Below are 14,999 nucleotides of genomic sequence, written 5' to 3' on the forward strand. Positions count from 1 at the left end.
TGATAAGCAGAAGCTTACATGGTCAATACATGTGTTTGAAGTAGGTAAAAACACTGAATTTTGTGAAAATTAAGATAATTTTTAATGTTTTGAGGGGTAGCTAGATCTATCAAATGCTAGGGGTAATTTCCCTACACGACAGTATGCAGAAACTAGTGATGGTAATATTGATTGTTGAACATTTCACATTAGTCTGCTTGAAGAAGGTGGAAATGCATTTTATTGATGCATAAGATTTGTGTGAGACATGTATTAAAATAGAAGAAATCCAGAGTAAATGTGTAGTAACCTGTTGGAAGTTCGAACTGGATCTCTCGCTCACTTCTGGGTCTCCTGAAGGTTGAGACTGGATCATGCCACTTGGTGTCTGCAATGAAGTATATCGACAATTATCAGTCAGAAATATATTGTACTATAATACAACAATAAGTTTTAATTAAAAAAGTATCAATGCAGAAAGAGACCATTTTCTACCTTCACTTCTTTTAATCAAATAATTAGTATTTTACTTTTTTTTTTTTCAAAGAATCTTTCCTTCGTTGCATGCAAGCACACCTCATGGTGCATAATTAACTGAACATAGTGTATACAATTTCATCAGTAAAGTAATTCCACAAGAAGATATTGAGGGGGAGCATACACTCCTGAAGGGAAATTAATTATCTAATTATATTTTAACAGATCCTATACCGTATGATCTATCAAGAGGTCTTACTTACCAGATTACGCCATGGCCATTGAGAATCTCCATAATCGTAGGTTATTTCAGTTTCTGCTTGGATGTTTTCAATTGCGAATAAGCAAAGATGAGGTTTACCCTGGACTGTCAACCTTTTCATTTTACAATTTGGTGACTTGTGGCAATCATTCACCAGCCTTCCCAGTGAGCCATCTTCACGGGACGCATCTATGCTAAAGTAGGAGGAAACAAAAGGTTTTTCCACAAAACAACACAAGGCTTTAGAGAATAACTGATCTTGTATAGGCCATGACTTACCACCATGTGACATTGTTCAATTCAAAATCAAACAAGAAAGCATTTTGTTTTTCTGTGTACTTCTTCTGCCTCTTGTCCTGTTCATATTGTGATATTAACTCCCCACGGTACTCAACGACAAACGATCCCTTTTCAATTGGTGTGCAGGTAAATACACCACTTCCTGAGGAAAAATTAATAAAATAGTGTCAAGTTATGCAACCAAAATTAGTTAAGAAATCGCTATTAACGAGATATTGACAAATTACAAAATAAACAATCATCAGACTTTTTAACAAAATAAATAACATATGAGTGTTAGTGTTGCACAGTGGCAGGTTAAGTCGGCTAATGCTGTGGGTAACAAACAGCTTCAGTAGAACCTGAAAAGGGGTTAAAGTGAGTATTTTAGGGGTTAAAGTAAAAAAAAAAAAAATCCTGAGCTTGAACTTTTTTAGAGCCCTGCTCTGCTTTAGATTGGCTTGGTTAGTTAGAGCTGCATTCTTCTCATATGATTGGTAGGTGAAATCAATTGACTCGAAAATATTAAACCGCATGCAAGTTCCCAAAGTTCCCATGCAAGTTCCCAAATATATATATTTTTCCTCACGACCGCACGCCGGAGATCCGGCATGGTGCTGGAATACTTTAAGACCTGCAAATTTTTATCTGCTCGTCAGGCCTTTTCCTTGTAAAAATGTTTGTCCATAGCTATTTTCTTTTATCATTTTTTCACTTTATCTTCACTTCAATTTGCTGATGCCCCCCTGGCAGCCCCCACTTTGAAAACCACTGGCTTAAGACACCCAACATCAATGCTAAAGACTGGTGGAGAGCATACCAAGATGCATGAAAGACAATTATTATACATTTATTATTATTATTATTATTAAATATTGATTTCTGAACTCTTAAGTTAACAGATTATTATTGTGTTTATAATTTAATATTAACTTATTTTCTTTGCATTATTTAAGGTATTTTGACCAGTAGTCATTTTCTGCAAATAAATAGTCTGTAAAACAAAATTTTTATTTAGAATTTGAGAGAAATGTTATCAGTAGTATATGAAATGAAACAAAAATATTAACTTTACCCAAAGACATACTATCAAATGTCAAACCAGACAAACTTAATTTTTGCAGTGGTCTCTTACACAAACTGAAAACCTCTGGTGAATGGGCCGTTTATGAAAATACGGGACAAATCGCGTCCCGTAGTGATTCAAAACGGGACGCAATCTTCCGTATTTTAAGGGACAGGTGGCAACCCTAGGTTATAATATAAATATTTAAGTTTTAACCACATATGACATACCTTTAAAATCACTGATCCACTCGACCTTAAAACAAGGTTTTTCACCTCCAGATAAAATAAACTGAATAGCCTCAGCCTCAGGGCTAAGTCTGGTTCTCCTTTTTGACATGCTCTTTGACCATGTGCTCCTCAATTAGCAAAGATCTACATAGATATTAAAGACAAAAAGTCAGCAAAACAAGTACCAAAAAAGACCCATACTTGAATAAAATAGGATGTATACATGGTATTACTCTGCCTATAGAAATAAATGTAACTTTAACTTAACGTTACTCATTTTCTCACCAATGCATGTCATTAACTTTAGCTAATTGGGCAAATTGATTGATGCTAACACTGTGCAAAGGCAGCTACAACAGTGTAATACAAAGCACAAAGTTCTGTTAAAGAGCGGTCAAATTTAACATATACTCAAAGAATAACTGTCGTTGTGGTTGAAAATGAAGAAAAGTAATTACTTACCACTTACCAGGTCATGCCTGAGGAGAAGTCTGCAGCAGCAGCGGTAAGACGGTTGTGAGACGTTCGGTGGCTCTGGGAATGTGGGAAAAGCCGGCACATAGCATGCAGGCCGCACTTCACTTGTCCAAACAGACAACCGGACGACGGGAGGAAAGCGCCACTTACTGCTGTTATTTGGCTGGTCATTTGGCCATTTAGACTCCCAATTATATATTAAACATTATTGATAGTTTATTGATAGATTATGACATAATCAAGGTTTTCAACTCAAAGACCAGGAGAGACTCCACCTTATGTGGTAGATCCGGACCGTGTTTTTATGCTGGCCCACCGTGGCATGATTATGCTGTTTCTGAAAGGAAGTTCTTAATATTAATTAATTACATTTATTTTAATTAATATGCATGTCCAGATATTCCCAGGCCCACCTATTAATGATGTTCTCCTCTTTGTTTAATAAGCTAACATTATCTTATCCAGCTGATTAATTTCAATTAATTGAGGAACTGATTCTCTACAAAGTAAACAGGATACTTAATCAGCAATAGTAAATTGATGTTATTATTTTACTCTGATTACGTGGAATGTGTGAATTACAGTAGGCTAATTCTAAACTAGCTTAAAAAGTTGGTGTGTATGAAAACGTTTTTTATTTTTTATTATTGAAACCAATGACTCTCATACAACAATCATCAGCATACAACAAAAACGCTTCACAGGATAGATATCACATATCTTTCAACAAATTAACAAGTCATAAATAAAGAACTGATAAATATTTTGGTTATGAAAACGTTATATATGAGGACCCGTTGAGTGCGTCATCAATGTGTGTTAAAAGTGTGTTAAAGTTCCAGATCTGACCACTAGTTGGCGTATCCGCAAATGAGCAAAAAACATAAACACACTTACACACTTCATGTCATAAAATTGTGATGTTTCAGGACATTGGAGGTTTTTGGTTTAGAGGCATTCTAGGAGCATCTACAACTGTTTAGTGAGCATGGAAAAATGAGGACCCCCAAAATGTCCTCATTTTTCCGAGTGTCCTCATATTGCAGGTGTGTTATCATAAAAATGTCCTCATTTTTCATGAAAACAAGAGCACACACACACACACACACATTATACACACACACTTATGAGCTGTGCACTTGGAAGTACAGGCTTGTTCCTTCGCGTCGTTCTGAGCTTTTTTTTTTTTTTTTTTTTTTTTTTTGCAGGAGCTCTGTGTCAAGAGCATAAAAAGTAAAAAATGTTTAGGTTTGACTGTAATCATAATGCAAAAACTAACACTTCAATATTTCTTACAAAAATTTATCTAAAACTTGATAAGAAACAGTCTTTGAGAATGTCTAAATATATATTCATATCCTCAACCTAAAAAAAAATAGGTGAATATGTCCAAAAACAACTAGGGAATTCACAAGCCTCTCCATAGAGAGCTGCACAAGTATCTAGTGGTTACACCATGGTATTACACATTTTTCTTTTTATACTCTCACTAGATGGCGCTAAAAAATAAAAAAATAAAAAATTATTTTAAAGGCCTAGACTCTATTTTAACCTGAAATACTGCATTAATTGAAAAATAGTGAAAAAATATTAGAATTTTTTTTTTTTGTATTATTTTCAATGGGAAAAATTGATCATAATTATTGCATAAATATTAATTAGTATCATGAAATTCTCTCAAAATACAAAATAAAAAAGTAAAAATATTATTGAACACAAATAAATTACATTGGTTTTGCTGAGGGAGAAAAAAATTTAATTTTAGGGGTCCGGTCACTTTTGACCGCGAAGGGCACAAGTGTGACTCCCAAACGAGGAGCACCAAGTTAATTAATCTATCTGTAAATATCTTGATATTGATTAAATGTGCTCATTTTGTGGTCTTGTTGAAGAAACAGCTGCCCAGTAATTTTGTGATTGTAGTACAACTAATATATTTTGGGTTAATTTAAGTTCTTATATTTTTAACTACTAATGTGACCCACAGTTTATTTTTTGTTACAAAAACTCAAATTCACGTGAATTGTTAATTTCTTTATTTTACATGCAAAAATGTTCATCCACAAGCAAAAGTGGCATAAATCTCCTTTATGTTTTCCTCTTGTCTTGTTGAATTCGCTCTAGTTTCATCCCTCAGGCTTATAAATAATAAACAAATAAATAAAATAAATACTTTTATGCATTATGATGTATTCAAAATATTTAACCTTGTCATCATGCTTTATGTCTGTGTATATAATCTCAAACTATGATGTATACAAACCCATATTTATGTTTTTCGTTTTTTTTTTTCATTATTATTGTTGTTAAAGATACAACCATGGTATTTTCCCTGATCTTGTATGTAATTATAGGTCCTGCTATAAAAATAAAGATATGAGTGACAGGTGCACTAACACCTCACAGCATCAGTAACTCGACAACACGACCTAGTGCGGTTTACCTCAGTGTTAGTGTAGCGTGAGGGCAACATAAAACTTAAGCCCAATCAAACATAGCCTGACTATGCCACCCCGAATCTCTCTTTCTTTAGGGAATGTTAGGTTAAATTATAAAACACAGATCCAATGTGTACCAAACCAAAGAAACAGAGACGGGTTTCTCCAATACAAAACTCACAATTTATTACCAGAAAGTATTTTTAAAAAAGGCACATAGAAAAAGACACTCAATTATGAGGCATAATTCTTGTTGATTTAATAATACAGGATGCTATGCCTTTAAAAGAGAACACCAACTAAATAAACAAAAAAACAAACCAAAAAAAATAACTAGCGGACATCAGAGGGGTACTGACCAGCCACCGGTATGAGCCCACGCTATTGTCCCTGTAAATTCACCCGCAAATGTGCCTGTGAAAAGCCACACACAACACGCACACACACACACAAAGAGAGAGAGAAAGAAAATGTACACAACACAGTGGACATGCAGTGCAATCGGAGACTATCCGCCAAAGAGACCACACCCGAGATCCAACCAGCACCCCTCAGTGATCCGCTAAAATTAGTTGGGTCTCAGAGTAAAAAAATACATAGGAAACCAACCATTCAAAGGTTAATCAACCGTGTATAAATTCAGTACAACCATAAGCACTACCCCTGATAGCACACGTACATCTCGGAGACGTCTATTTGAGGTGTGTGTTTACGTCTGGAAGATGTATTTTTTAGAGTGTTTGCTCATCTGCAATACGTCTATAGGAAGTTTCCTGTCAGATGTCAAATAGACATTTAGAAGATGTCTTTACGATGTTTATGATTTAGAATGTATGTAAAACTGACATCTAAAAGATGTCTATCAGATGTTTGTAAACAGCAGATGCTTTCCAGATGAAGTGATCTTTAACAGACATCTTGCAGATGTATGTGTGCTATCTGGGACTAAGCACATCACAATATCAGATTAAATCAACCAACCACGACAACAAACAAACGAAAATAAAAATACATATCCAAAGAAAAAAATAAAGGGAGGAAAGACAGCAGTGGCAACTAAACGGCAAATCCAATGCTTTATTGGGTTGAACGGCACTACAACACCATTTTCACTGGTTACTAACCGTACGTCCACCAGCCCCAGGCCCAACAGGGAGATCTAATCAGCCTCGTACTTAATATCCAGCGCCTGTACACAAAGCAAGGGGGGAAACAGCCTTATTCAGGCAAAGAACAAAGGTCTCAATGGAGCTTGTAGTCCACACAAACCACTGCTCCTCTCTGTCTTATAAAGTGCGCGGAAATGTACTACCATGCACCCTTCCGCTTGGACCTGCTCTTATCTTTTTGTCATTCGTTTTTTGATTTAATATTGAAATCGGAAAATGAAAAAACGGCATCTTTTTCATTTTTCAATTTTTTCAAACAAAACGAAAAACAAGATTTCGGCTTGATTTTTCATTTTTCGTTCAGGGGTAGAAAATGAATAAACAACTAGAATATTTGATCTGTAGCTGTGGGCGGGAATGAAACACCCCTTTTTTGCTGATTGGTCAACCAAACATTAAACGGTGCCATCATCAGTTCTTCCGCAGTTCAGCGCAGCAGAATAATAGTCCTTCGCTGCGATGGATTTAACACGTTTATTGCAACTAACAGTTACATTTAATCTCTTTCTCATCAAACAGCCAGACTAACGAATGGCTTGAGACACAAATCGAGGCAGAGCCTAGACAAGGCTTTCTTCTGTGTGTCCATAAATTCGGCAACTTATGCGTGTTTATCTTAGAAATATCATCATTATACTAGTTTATCTCAGATATAATAATTTACTAAGCTCCTGCACTCACAACTACCTAATAGCCAACACCTTTGGCACACTGTCTGTTTTAGTGTTGCTGACCACCTTTCAAAATCTGTGTGGCAATGCTGCGCGACTCACGGGACAGCACAGAGATATAGTGAAACCCAGATCAGTATCAATTTAAGTCATCATACACAGATGTCATAACTTTTTTTAAAGCAATACTCTGAGATTTGGACAATGGAGGAACTTGAAATAATATGACAGATATGAAAAGAAATGTCATCGTACCGTAGTTAATGTCCACAGCACATCTATTATAGTTCTATTATGATTTTTATTCATACAACAGATGGATATCATAATGCCGTTATCCCACAGAATGTTTCAGTGATTGACTTTAGTGAAATATGAATTTGACATAGGCTAATGATTTTAAGGTGAACTTCTTTGTACAATAAACCAAAGATGAAAGGTTTTCATATTTAATGCCATCTACCAGTGTCAGAAATTAACTTTCCCATATGGGACAAATGATTTTCAGTGTTTTTTTTTTTTTTTACCTTCATATATAATTTCTTTCCTAATCTTATTAAACATGTATGCTATCTATAATGTGAAATTCTTAAATGTAGTCAAATAAATTAGAATAATATGACACTATAGGCTGTTACCAATTAAATCAACCAACTGCATGATGCTTTCAGATGTAGCTACTTACAGTAAATACATTTACACATTAATTACAACTGTATAATATAATGAGATTAATATTTTAAACAACATTTTTATTCAGAAATATGAAATGACAAAATGAAATGATACTTGGATTATGAAAGGAGGCCTAATATTGCCACTAGGTGGCGGTAAGTCATTGTGTTAAGGAAGGAGTCATTTATTCATTTGTCGATTCGTTCAAAACGCTGATTCATTCAGGAATAAAATCAAGTGGCTGTCTATATTAATTGGTCACTGAATCATCGTCTATATTAATGGGTTGTTCAAAGACTGTTATTCATTCAGGAATGAAACAACTCTGTGTGCCTACTGCGAGTCAGTCGCTCAACGGTTCTGTGACTTTATTTGCTTTGGAAGTTTAGTTGGCAGGGAAAATAACCGTTCTGTCTGTATGCCATCAGTTAGCCGGCCAATTCTTAATATTAATTAAATAATCTCAGCGTATTACCTAAAACAAAAGTTATGACATCTGTGTATGACGACTTAAATTGATACTGGTGTGGGCTTCACTATATCTCTGTGCTGCCCCGTGAGTCGCGCAGCATTGAACACAGATTTTGAAAGGTGGTCAGCAATAATAAAACAGGCAGTGTGCCAAAGGTGTTGGCTATTAGGTAGTTGTAAGTGCAGGAGCTAAGTAAATTGTTATTTCTCAGATAAACTAGTATAATGATAGTAATATTTCTGAGCTATAGACGCGTAAGTTGCCGAATTTATGGACACACAGAAGAAAGCCTCTAGGCCCTGCCTTGATATGGTAGCCTATGTGTCAAGTCATTCGTTAGTCTGGCTGTTTGATGAGAAAGAGATAAAGATTAAGATTAAATGTAAATTTAAAAGAGATTATATGTAGTTGCAATAAACGTTGCAATTTGCAGGCGGTGATCCACACATCCTACTGCCATCTCAGCACAGCTGTGCCAATTGCTTTATTTTGATGAAGCAGCTGACCACTGTGAACACCTTCACCTGTCTTTGTCGTCCATCATGTCCCTCATTGCTGCTCTTCTCAATGGGGACATCTTCAATCCAGACGATGAGGAAGACCATGATGATGGACCCCTGAACCTCTCAACTTTGAAGCAAGAGTGGGAGAAGATGTGTGGGACAATCTGGCTGTCTCTGTGTCTGCTCCAAACATTCATGTGTTCTCCATCAGCATGACTACCTGTAAAACATTTAAACAGATTAAAACATTTTACAATTCATTCATGTCAGTATTCTGTTTCTTGCCATATTTCATTTCATATTTTTACAATTACATGCTAATTTCTGTTGTAGCTTTATTCTTTTTGTGGTGTATTGGGCTAAACCACTGAACTGGTCAGCAGAAGGTTGCTGGTTCGATCTCTGCAGCGTCTCCACCAGTGTGTCCTTGACCAAGACACTTTACTCCAGGTTACTCCACGGGGATCATCCCTGTAATAAGAGCACTGTAAGTCACTTTGGATAAAAGCAAACATGTACAAATGTAAATTTGATTTTTGTAAATCCTTTTTTGTTAGTGTCTGGGGCACAAACACTAATTAAAGCTGCTTATTTCTTTAAGTTTACTTCTTCAAGGTACTACTATAATATAAATGCATACATACATTTCATACAGTTTCTATTTGGGGGCATAAAGGGTTAGTTCACCCAAACATATAAATTCAGTCATTATTCACTCGCATTCACACTGTTAAATCCCTGTGTTCAATTTTTTTATTTTTTTTTCTGAACACAAAAGGTGATTTTGGTCAAGTTTGTCCTGCTGGTTTCTGTTCATACAGTATCAGTCAGTGGAGCCTGACTTCCAGAAGCTTCATGACATTATTTGATGATGCTTTTGAAGCTCCATTGTATGAACAGAAACCAGCAGAACAAACCTGACCAAAATCACATCCTCAATGTCCTTTGGTCTTTTTCTTTTTTTCGCTGGCTCTGGGCTCACTGAGGATGAAGAGACCACAGCAACATCCGGGCCAGATGAGGCAGTAACGGCAGGAGGAGTGATGGAGGGTCTCATCCATGGCACTACACCATTTTCAGGATCTGCTGTGGCTCTCCATCCTTATGGAATCCCAAGTCTGCCAAAGTTAAAATTAAACACATAAATAAATATACAAAGAAATGTAAAAAAGCAAAATATATAAATAAATATACATAGAAAAGCAAAAAAACAAATAAATAATTATTTATACATTTATTTCCTTATACATTTATTCATTTCGATTTTTATTTATTGCCACATTTATTTTTTATTTATGTATTTATTTCCATATTTGTTTATTTCCACATTTATTCATTTCTACCTTTCTTTTCATGCACAACATGTGACAAACACTTAAAATACTATGCATATTTCAAAGATCAAAAATAGAACTGTTACAGTTGCTGGGTTGTAGAGATGAGGCGTTCACAGAGATCCACAATTAACAGGTATTTATTAATAACAAAGGAGAAGACACAACCAAACACACGTAGTATAACGTTACATTAACATTTAGAACGGACCGGGAGTGAAGGGAGTGAGTCCATTATATAGGGAGTGCTGATGAGGAAGTCCAGGTGCAGGTGATGAGTGCTGATGGGGAGATGACGAGGGAAGTGAGTGCAGGTGTGGAGACAAGAGGATCGTGGGAAATGGAGTCCGGGAGACAAGGGAACTGTGACAAGAACGAGGCATAGAACATTTTGTCGCGTCACGTCGCGTCTCCCCTCATGGGGATGTTCCAAAACGCTTAACGTGAAAAACGCTTTACGCTTAATAGCGGTAAACGCAGAGTCTCGTTCCCTGTTCTCAGGGAACCATGGTTACATACGTAACCTGAGACGTTCCCTTTCGAAAGGGAACTTCAACTCTGCGTTTACCGCTATGGGGAACGATATACCCATGCTGCCATGCTAAAGGAGAGTGCATGCCAAATGACCAGACAAACGTCCGGCAGTTCCAGAGAAATGCCGGGGGCAACTCCCCTTCGGGTCACGCAAGGCTGTCAGTGACAGCATTCCCTACGGCCAACAGCCCAAGCTGAGCCTAAAAGAGGCCTTCCGCAGAAAGCCTTCCAAGGCTGCTCAAAGCATCTGGGACCAGCATTCCATGGAAAGTGGTCCCTTAAAGGGAATGTGGCCAGGAAACCAAAAGGAACCCTGGCCAGTCACTAGAAGGGAACAAAGTCACCCTCAGCGCCACCAAGGAGGCCGTACTAATCTTAGTCTGGGCCAGCCCTGTCTGATACACAGAATCTCCAAAGCGCATTCTTCAGGGAAGAGAGCAGGTAAGAGCGACTGCGAAAGAGCAGTGAGCAACTCAAACCCACGTGCAGAGAAGGGCATCCTGGAGAGCAGAACTCAGCTGAGCGCTATAAACCCTCGTATTGAGAGGAGTATAATCCGCTCATCCTAGGATCTACTCAGTGTCTGATTAAAGCACTGAGGAGGCTGTGCGCTAGAAAAACCCTGGTACAGGGGAGCACAAACCAGCCTAGGGCTGGTCTCAACGGAACGGGAGACTTCATAGAAGTCTACAACCAATGACCAGCTTAGGGAGCTAAGCACAATTACACAGTCAACCCAAAGGGAAGTACGAAGCTCTACCTAACAGACAGACCATACTGTATGCACATAGTCATGGAGGCCGGAAAAAGGGCCTTCAGCATAACTAAAGTTCTTAAAAACGAACTAAATATCACGCAGAAACTCAAATGGTATGGTGGTATTCCAGGATGGCCCATAAGGCCACTCACCTGAAAAAGCATGCTGGGTGCACAACCAACCAGTAATTAAGTAGCTGTGAGTGCCCACGAAACAGTCTGTCCAACACAATCCAACGAGCAGTGTACTCGGTAAAGAACCTTTTACTCTTTAAGCAAGAGGAGTACAGCGTACGCCATCACGCGCTAAAGAAGGCCCCATGGGCCTATAACCTCAGCAGACACGTGGCATCAGCTCGGGGCAGTGTTATCAAGCTCCAGGCAGAACAAACCGACTACAAAGGAGGTTAATGAGTCAGATGGAGCCCTGGCCAGCCAGTGACATAAAGTCCCTTTTACTCTCTTCAGTAAAGAATGTCAAAGAAACGCAAAAGGTACATGCCAGCATGTTCCCAAAGGAGGCCCCGAGGGCCTACCTGTCACACGCGGCGTCAGCTAGCGGCCACTAAGAGATGGGCATCCTGGAGAGCAGAACTCAGCTGAGCGCTATAAACCCTCGTATTGAGGGGAGAATAATCCGCTCATCCTAGGATCTACTCAGTGTCTGATTAAAGCACTGAGGAGGCTGTGCGCTAGAAAAACCCTGGTACAGGGGAGCACAAACCAGCCTAAGGCTGGTCTCAACGGGAGACTTCATAGAAGTCTACAACCAATGACCAGCTTAGGGAGCTAAGCACAATTACACAGTCAACCCAAAGGGAAGTACGAAGCTCAACCTAACAGACAGACCATACTGTAGGCACATAGTCATGGAGGCCGGAAAAAATGGCCTTCAACATAACTAAAGTTCTAGAAGAAGAACTAAATATCACAGCAGAAACTCAAACCGCATGGCAGTATTCCAGGGTGGCCCATAAGGCCACTCACCTGAAAACATAACATGCTGGGTGCACGACCAACCATGTAATTAAGTAGCTGTGAGTGCCCACAAAACAGTCCATCCAACACAATCCAGCGAGCAGTGTACTCGGTAAAGAACCTTTTTACTCTTTAAGCAAGAGGAGTACAGCATACGCCATCACGTGTTAAAGAAGGCCCCATGGGCCTATAACCTCAGCAGACACGTGGCATCAGCTCGTGGCAGTGTTATCAAGCTCCAGGCAGAACAAACCGACTACAAGGGAGGTTAATAAGTCAACCGGAGCCCTGGCCAGCCAGCGACATAAAGTCCCTTTTACTGTGTTCAGTAAAGAATATAAAAGAAATGTAAAAGGTACATGCCAGCATTTTCCCAAAGGAGGCCCCGAGGGCCTACCTGTCACACACGGCGTCAGCTAGCGGCCACTAAAGTTCTAGGAGCAAAATAGAACCGAGTTAAAAACAAGGTAACTACTTAGCTCAACCAGAGCTAAAGGAGACCATGCTCAAGGAAGTAAATGCATAAAACCGAACAACCAGCTGGTTTTAACACAAGAACTCACCCTGAGAGGCAAGCCACTCAGAGCATGTACTCAGTAAAAGCACCTTTTACTCTCTAAACGAGAGGAGTACACAACCAAGCTCCAGCATGATACATAGGAGGCCTACAAAGGCCTACGACTCGTAAACACGTGGCGTCAGCTAGTGGCAATCACAACCCATCCATGGTGATGAGTCACATAGAAACCAACACACAACTGTGCCAACATGCAAACTGAAAGGAGGCCCTTGTGGGGCCTTCAACCTCCATGAACACATGGCATCAGCCAGTGGTAGCTTCATGACTAAACCAGCCAGTAGGCCAAGTACTCGATAAGACACCTTAACACTTGGATAAGAGGAGTACACACTGCGCCACAGTGCTCTATGAGAGGCCTGACCTAGGGCCTACTCTACAGAGGTGGGAGTGGCCGATGACGGTGTGAGTCAGCAAACAAGACTCAACCATGGAAATGAGTCTAAATATAACCAACCCAGCTGGGCCAACATAAAAACTGAAAAGGAGGCCTGGCAGGGCCTACTACTTTTAGCACCATGTGGCGCCAGCCAGTGGTCATAAATAGGGACCAAGCTCAAAGGGGACCAGCTCTAGACCCAACAAGCCAATTGTGGGTAACTAGCTACACAACCTGAGCTAAGCCTACACATTCCAACAGGCAATGTACATGGTACAAATAAACATGCTATCATGGTCTAAGGGAGGCCCACAAGGCCTACCACCTCAAACAAACATGAGCATAAGCCTGAGGCAGTGCTAAGATACGTGAGCAAACTCGGGATCGTAAACCAACAGTGCCCGAGATACAAGCTGTACTCAGAAAGAGGCTATCAAAAAGAGCCAACAGACTTAACAGTATATGTAAAACATCTGCTGTGGTCATGATCAAATGGGAGCTAACAGAGATCATACTATTCTAACCAAAATAAGACTCTGTACACTCAACCTGAGTGTGCAATCCAACAGGTGATGCACTCAGTGGAACACAAACCCTAACCGGGGAGTACAACAAAACACCACGTTCTTATATAGAGGCTAATCACAGCCTGCTATCACGGAACCAGGTGCTAACCGGTGGCAGCACTAGAGTAAGCTCACATATATGAAAGTATGTAGGGCTAAAGCTTAGAACCCAAAGCAAAGGTAAATGCTTGTAATACAATAATTTGTAATACATGCCATCCAAACAGGATAAATGTTTTCATAAAACAGATCTGAGATCTGTATTGAACCCTTGAGAACGAAAGCTAAAAACATTTAGCACCGTATACTCAAACTTGAATATAATTCAAGGGGCTCATGCGAAGACATTATAAGCATGACAAAGTTCTACAAAGTGGGGCCTAGCAGTACTGCATAACTTATCTTCTCAAAGATAAGGGCCTAACACCTGGGAAAAACAGCACCAGGAAGGCTAATAACAGCCTATAACCTTAGCTGTTAACCCTAGCCATAGCACCTACGTAATATCAAAAGGGGAAATGGGCATACGGCCAGCAACTCCCTCAAGAGGAGGCCAGAACTAGGAACTATACAACCTCATAGGGATAGTAATAATAAGGGTCATGTAACAAACAAGCACCTAAACCTAGCTCTAGCCTAGCCGCTAGCTAAGGCCTACTGGGCCAAGCAAAGCTGGGGCTCCATTTTGAATCCTTCAAATATGAGGAGAAAATGAAGCACTACAAGCAAACAGTGTCAGGCGGCCGATAAAGCCGACCTGCACACAAATAACTGAAGTGACGAGTGCTAACTCAAACCAAACTAGAGTATTAGCTGAGAAGCTACTCTAACATAGGAGGCTACAAAAAAGCGGCCATAAAGCGGCCTGCATGTTTTGAAAACTAGCCAACCTAATGCTACAGTTATTTTGCCCAAAAGAACCCCTTCTAACTTTACTGACTACATGCTCAGGAAAGCTATACAGGAAAAACAAGGTCAACAATTTTTATATACAAAAATACAGACCCAGCTTACCTTCCTGCGGCTCGTAGAATGAAGATTTTCCCTCCTTATTTATATACATGAAGAAGGATGAAATCAAAAAGTTCTTTTAAGCCTAAAAGAACTTTCACTATCAAGCCAGAAGGCGGCCTTTACAAAAAATATTATCAAAGGCCCAGCCGTCAGCCTAAATGTA

The 14,999-nt window shown here is 39.2% G+C and overlaps 1 long non-coding RNA gene across 1 annotated transcript; it reads right to left on the reverse strand.

Annotated features, from left to right (window-relative positions):
• Positions 1-284: 284 nt before the first annotated feature.
• Positions 285-4,155, reverse strand: LOC127508947 (uncharacterized). Its single transcript, XR_007929023.1, has 4 exons — positions 2,294-4,155; positions 998-1,160; positions 720-912; positions 285-367 (listed from the first exon to the last, which is right to left on the reverse strand). It is a non-coding gene; the product is annotated as an uncharacterized LOC127508947 (long non-coding RNA).
• Positions 4,156-14,999: the final 10,844 nt, after the last annotated feature.

Source organism: Ctenopharyngodon idella, chromosome 3 (genome assembly GCF_019924925.1).
Source record: "Ctenopharyngodon idella isolate HZGC_01 chromosome 3, HZGC01, whole genome shotgun sequence".
Lineage (NCBI taxonomy): Eukaryota > Metazoa > Chordata > Actinopteri > Cypriniformes > Xenocyprididae > Ctenopharyngodon > Ctenopharyngodon idella.